Here is a 5,889-nt window from a genome sequence, read left to right as displayed (position 1 = left end):
TTTACAGTGAACGCTGTGATTGCCTCTATAGGGATCATATAACCCTCTATATTTAAAAGAGCAAAGACTCTAATTCCCTTCAACCCAGAACACGTAATAGAAATAATATATAATATATAATATATAATATATAATATATAATATATAATATATAATGTATGAAACCTCCATCATTACACTGTATAAAGAACTTTAATAAGGTCTGCGATAGTCAGTATGTGCACTATTGCCTCGGGGGGGCCGGGGGGGGGGGGGTGTTATTGGAATGGAAATAAGTCAAAAGGAGTCCAATTTTGGCTCGTTATCCTGGCTGGATCACCCATTGGCGATCGTTAATGGGTAGATTCGAACGAGGCGGCGATTGGCTCGTTGAGTTCCAGAAACGTTCCAGTAAGCAGTTGGTGGATTTTCCGGCCGTTTCACAGGCGGATTACGAATTGGGCTGTTAGCAAAGGGTCGTTCCGGTGTTGTGTATCGTGCGATTAACATCTGAGAGAGAGAGAGAGAGAGAGAGAGAGAGAGAGAGAGAGAGAGAGAGAGAGAGAGAGAGAGACAGAGAGAGACAGAGAGAGCACAGGTGGATTTCTTTCTTTGGAATTCATTCCCATCTTCCAGACAATGGCGTAAGTCAATTGGTCTGAACAGGTCTGTAAATTGGTTTATAGGTTGTGAAAGCGTCGACGGTCCTTTGTGCTTCTCCTGCTGCTCCTCGGGCTGTGTTCAAGCTGTGCTGGGCTGTGCTGGGGTGTGTTCAGGCTGTGCTCAAGCTGTGCTAGGGTGTGTTCAGGCTGTGCTGGGCTGTGCTGGGGTGTGTTCAGGCTGTGCTGGGCTGTGCTGGGGTGTGTTCAGGCCGTGCTGGGCTGTGCTGGGGTGTGTTCAGGCTGTGCTCAAGCTGTGCTAGGGTGTGTTCAGGCTGTGCTCAAGCTGTGCTAGGGTGTGTTCAGGCTGTGCTCAAGCTGTGCTAGGGTGTGTTCAGGCTGTGCTCAAGCTGTGCTAGGGTGTGTTCAGGCTGTGCTCAAGCTGTGCTAGGGTGTGTTCAGGCTGTGCTCAAGCTGTGCTAGGGTGTGTTCAGGCTGTGCTCAAGCTGTGCTAGGGTGTGTTCAGGCTGTGCTAGGGTGTGTTCAGGCTGTGCTCAAGCTGTGCTAGGGTGTGTTCAGGCTGTGCTCAAGCTGTGCTAGGGTGTGTTCAGGCTGTGCTCAAGCTGTGCTAGGGTGTGTTCAGGCTGTGCTCAAGCTGTGCTAGGGTGTGTTCAGGCTGTGCTCAAGCTGTGCTAGGGTGTGTTCAGGCTGTGCTCAAGCTGTGCTAGGGTGTGTTCAGGCTGTGCTCAAGCTGTGCTAGGGTGTGTTCAGGCTGTGCTCAAGCTGTGCTAGGGTGTGTTCAGGCTGTGCTCAAGCTGTGCTAGGGTGTGTTCAGGCTGTGCTCAAGCTGTGCTAGGGTGTGTTCAGGCTGTGCTCAAGCTGTGCTAGGGTGTGTTCAGGCTGTGCTCAAGCTGTGCTAGGGTGTGTTCAGGCTGTGCTCAAGCTGTGCTAGGGTGTGTTCAGGCTGTGCTCAAGCTGTGCTAGGGTGTGTTCAGGCTGTGCTCAAGCTGTGTTCAGGCTGTACTGGGCTGTGTTCAAGCTGTTCTGGGCTGTGTTCAAGCTGTTCTGGGCTGTGTTCAGGCTGTGCTGGGCTGTGTTCAGGCTGTACTGGGCTGTGCTCAAGCTATGCTCAGGCTGTGTTCAGGCTGTGCTCAAGCTGCACTGGGCTGTGTAGTGGCCTACCCAGACCCCCTCATCAATATTAACTTTAAAACATGTCTCATTAATGTCTTTAAAATATGACTGTTTGGCCCCTAAATTAATTTAGGTTAGACACTTGAAATTCTGTTTTAAATTTTTGCTGTTGTATCTCAACCTCTTCTCGGCCTTGGCCAACCTCCTCAAGACGCATTCATTAAGGTTTACGAAACACGTAGATCGTTCAACTCTGAGGATTTCTACGACAAATTCAGAAAATCAATATCAGTGGATTATTTCATTCAGATCCTTCTCTGAGATGGTCAGGATTTTAGGCCTTATTGCAAGATGTTTAGAACGTCACATTCTTAAACATCTGAATGTTATTACACAACATCTAATCTCTGATAATAAGTTTATGTATTACGGGGCTATTCATGCCCGTGCCACCTCTTGGGTGGCTTAATCTCTTTATCAAATCAATCAATCGTGTATGTATCTGTTACGGCCCTCTCGGGACGCAACGGGGTTCTTACTCTGATGTTGTTAGAGGAAGATATATATCCGTTCCCAAGCCAGTAGTGGCTATCAAGGGATGTGATCCGTGACGCAAATAACTTAAAGGGGGAAGGGAAAGAAAGTTAAGAACTTAAGATTATAATTCACTGTCACCAAATATATGAATAAGATATAAAAGAGTGCACAGGGGGAGGGGTATAAACACTTATTTACAGGGGAAATACACTGTGGTCTTCTGCTGAAGACTATGGATCCTCGCTCTCGGTGCTGGTGCCTCTTCGTGGCCCCACAACGAAATCTCTGCGAAGTTGAGCCTACCCTGGCCACAGGTCAGCCAAAACACAGGTCCACTGGGGGCACCGCCGTCAACCACACGTCCAGCTGGTCTGCTGGCAGGTTCCGGAACAGCAAGGCTGGTCAGGCCACTCCACGAACGATATAAGGGGAACGCCCTGGACAGGAGCCTCGTGTGACACCACAAATCACTCTCCCGTCCTCAATACCCCAGTGGACGATCGTCTCCAACAGTCGGTCCCGGGTAATCCTTCTACTGCCACTCCACTGGCAGGGTAACACACCACATGTTCTTCCGGGGGGACGACTTCACAACTGCTGCAGCAAAGCACAAGGTATGGAGACGGCTGCCTCGGGTAGACTGACTCCACTTCCATCACAGCAGTCCCAGGTCGACTCTGTAAGCAGACACGTCATCAATAACTGGGACACACTAAGGCACCTCACTTACAGGCTCAGACACAAACGCCCACCTATCCACTCCATAGATGGCGCTGGTGTCTGAGCACCACCTCACCAGAGGTCAGGAGCGGCTGTGTTGAGCGCTGCACAGGACTGGAAACTGGCCCTTGTGGCCAATATACGTCGTCCTCACCAGGTGTCGTCGTTCGTTTGGAGGGGGTTTCGGGAGCTGACCCACAGATGGCGCGGTCGTTACTGCTCCGTGCTCGGACGTCGGATCCGGGTTCGTAACAGTATCATATCATCACATCTATGTAACATAACACCACATTTATGTAACATAATACACATTTATGCAACATAATACCACATTTATGTAATGTAAAGTTACATATGTAATATAATATTACTTTTATGTAATGTAAATATTACATTTTATGTAATCTATTGCCGCATTTATATGGCATTATCCTCAAAAAAAATTTTCCTTGTCATTTGCAATATTTTTTAATACTCTGCAATTATGATTTATTCCGATAATTCTTTATAATTAATTTTTATAATTTTATATAATTTTATAATAATTTTTTATTATATAATTTTAATTTATAATATAATTTATGATATATGATATAATTTTTTTTTATATATTTGTTTCGGATCATCAGTAGTAATTACGCCCCTCAGAGATAATTAGAGATAATTAAGATATAATTATATCAGAGATAATTAAGATAATTAACCCACTCCTCAGAGATAATTAACCTCAGACATAATTAGCCCACTAATATGCTGGTTACCTTGAGGTTACCTTGAGGTGCTTCCGGGGCTTAGTGTCCCCACGGCCCGGTCGTCGACCAGGCCTCCTGGATGCTAAAGGGTAGTTACTGAGTCTGTAGATGTGGGTAATTAACTAAGTGGAAGAGGTAATTAGGATCTTAATTAGACAAATCTAATATGTATTTTTTGAGATGTTTATTAACGTTAGTTCATCCATATATACACGGATTGTTATTTGTTATATGTGAATATATATATATAGGACCCGGGTAATATATTTGGTATAACCTGGTGTTCTTAACGGGTCCTAGTGACTGTATTTTTGGTCCTAGTGACTGTATTATTGGTCCTGGTGACTGTAACTCAGCCCCTGGTGACTGTAACTCAGCCCCTGGTGACTGTAACTCAGCCCCTGGTGACTGTAACTCAGCCCCTGGTGACTGTAACTCAGCCCCTGGTGACTGTAACTCAGCCCCTGGTGACTGTAACTCAGCCCCTGGTGACTGTAACTCAGCCCCTGGTGCTTCTACCCACAATACAGCTCCAGAAGGCGTCATGCCACTTTCAACCTTCCAGGAGACAAGAAATTACAGCAGATATGAAGGACATTCAATCAGCCGCGTCCAACAGCCTGGTTGATCAGTCCAGCAACCAGGAGGCCTGATCGACGACCGGGCCGCGGGGACGCTAAGCCCCGGAAGCACCTCAAGGTAACCTCAAGATAAGGTCCATTTAAGCGTTCGTTCGTGTTTCATCTGTTTATGTAAACATGGAGGCGGAATTAACAATAAACAGCCATGAATCCGGATTTAATGCCTATCACTCCGGGAACCTAAACAGAGCCGGGTGCAGCGGGCGAATCATCATAATCCGCTTGTTCCTATGTGAACGAGCTCTCGTATCTTTTCCCCAGCGACAAAGGGAAGTAGATTGAAGTTGTGTAGTTGGTGAGACAGTATGGTGGCTGAGGCTTGGAAGAGACTGGAGTCTCTCTCTCTTTCTCTTTTTCTGAGTGTGTTTGAAAGCGTTAAACGCATTCAGACATCTCTAAAACATTCCCAGGGATTACTTGGTACCTCTTCGACAAGCTGTATAGTCTCTCCTTGTCTGGTACTCTTCCTTCCTGTCTGGTACACCCGTTGGGTACCCCTGGATCTGGTACCCTCGTCAATCCGTACCCTATGGTACCCTAATCCGGTTAGATACTGGAGTCAGGTTCCTCTAACTATTCTCTGCTTTCGACTCTCCCGCTTGGTACCTATATCAGGTACCGACATTAGGTACCTCCGTTAGGTACCCTGTCAGGTACCCGATTTAGGTACCGCCGTCGGGTACCTGGTTCAGCTACCCACAGTAGGTACTCCTGTTATCCAGCCGAACGCATTCGTATATCCTCATATAATTTGAATGGATCACTCAGTATATTATGCTTTAATATAATTAAAGCGGGAATAATTTGTACAACATTACTCGAATCTAAACGCATTCATAAAATATCATTCTGAAGCTCTGGAATATTAATTGGTGTAGTCATTTGTATAACTAGTCCGTACTCTAATTATAATATGTATGGCTTATATCAACACACAGACAGACAGATATGGGGTTAATAATTCATCAAACCTGTCACTCGGAGTCCACATCAACGTCATATTTATGGTTGCTCTATCTTGAGGTTATCTTGAGATGATTTCAGGGCTTAGCGTTCCCGAGGCCCGGTCCTCGACCAGGCCTCCTTTTTGTTACATACCCCCAGGAAGCAGCCCGTAGCAGCTGTCTAACTCCCAGGTACCTATTTACTGCTTGGTAACAAGGGCATCAGGGTGAAAGAAATATTTTGCCCATTTGTCTCCGCCTCCACCGGGGATCGAACCCGGAAGCTCAGGACTACGAATCCGATGCGACGTCCATTCAGCTGTCAAGCGCCCTGGCGTCTATATAAGAGTTATCTTCGGAAATCTGAATTTGTAGCCATAGACATCTGTACTACGCACGTCAGACCAATTATGGAATATGCAACGCCAGACTTTATCTCGTTTATCACAACACGAAGCTGGAAAATGTCCAGGGGCATTACAACTGACTATTCTGAATGCTGACATTATGAGTTTATGAGAAAGAATAGCAATTAAACCTCACGTGAAGAAGAAAGGTTTAGAAGAGACATAATCACTACCAA

Source organism: Procambarus clarkii, chromosome 62, assembly GCF_040958095.1.
Source record: "Procambarus clarkii isolate CNS0578487 chromosome 62, FALCON_Pclarkii_2.0, whole genome shotgun sequence".
In the NCBI taxonomy this organism is placed as follows: domain Eukaryota; kingdom Metazoa; phylum Arthropoda; class Malacostraca; order Decapoda; family Cambaridae; genus Procambarus; species Procambarus clarkii.
The sequence above is the reverse complement of the archived record's forward strand: the minus strand, read 5'-3'. Positions refer to the sequence as shown.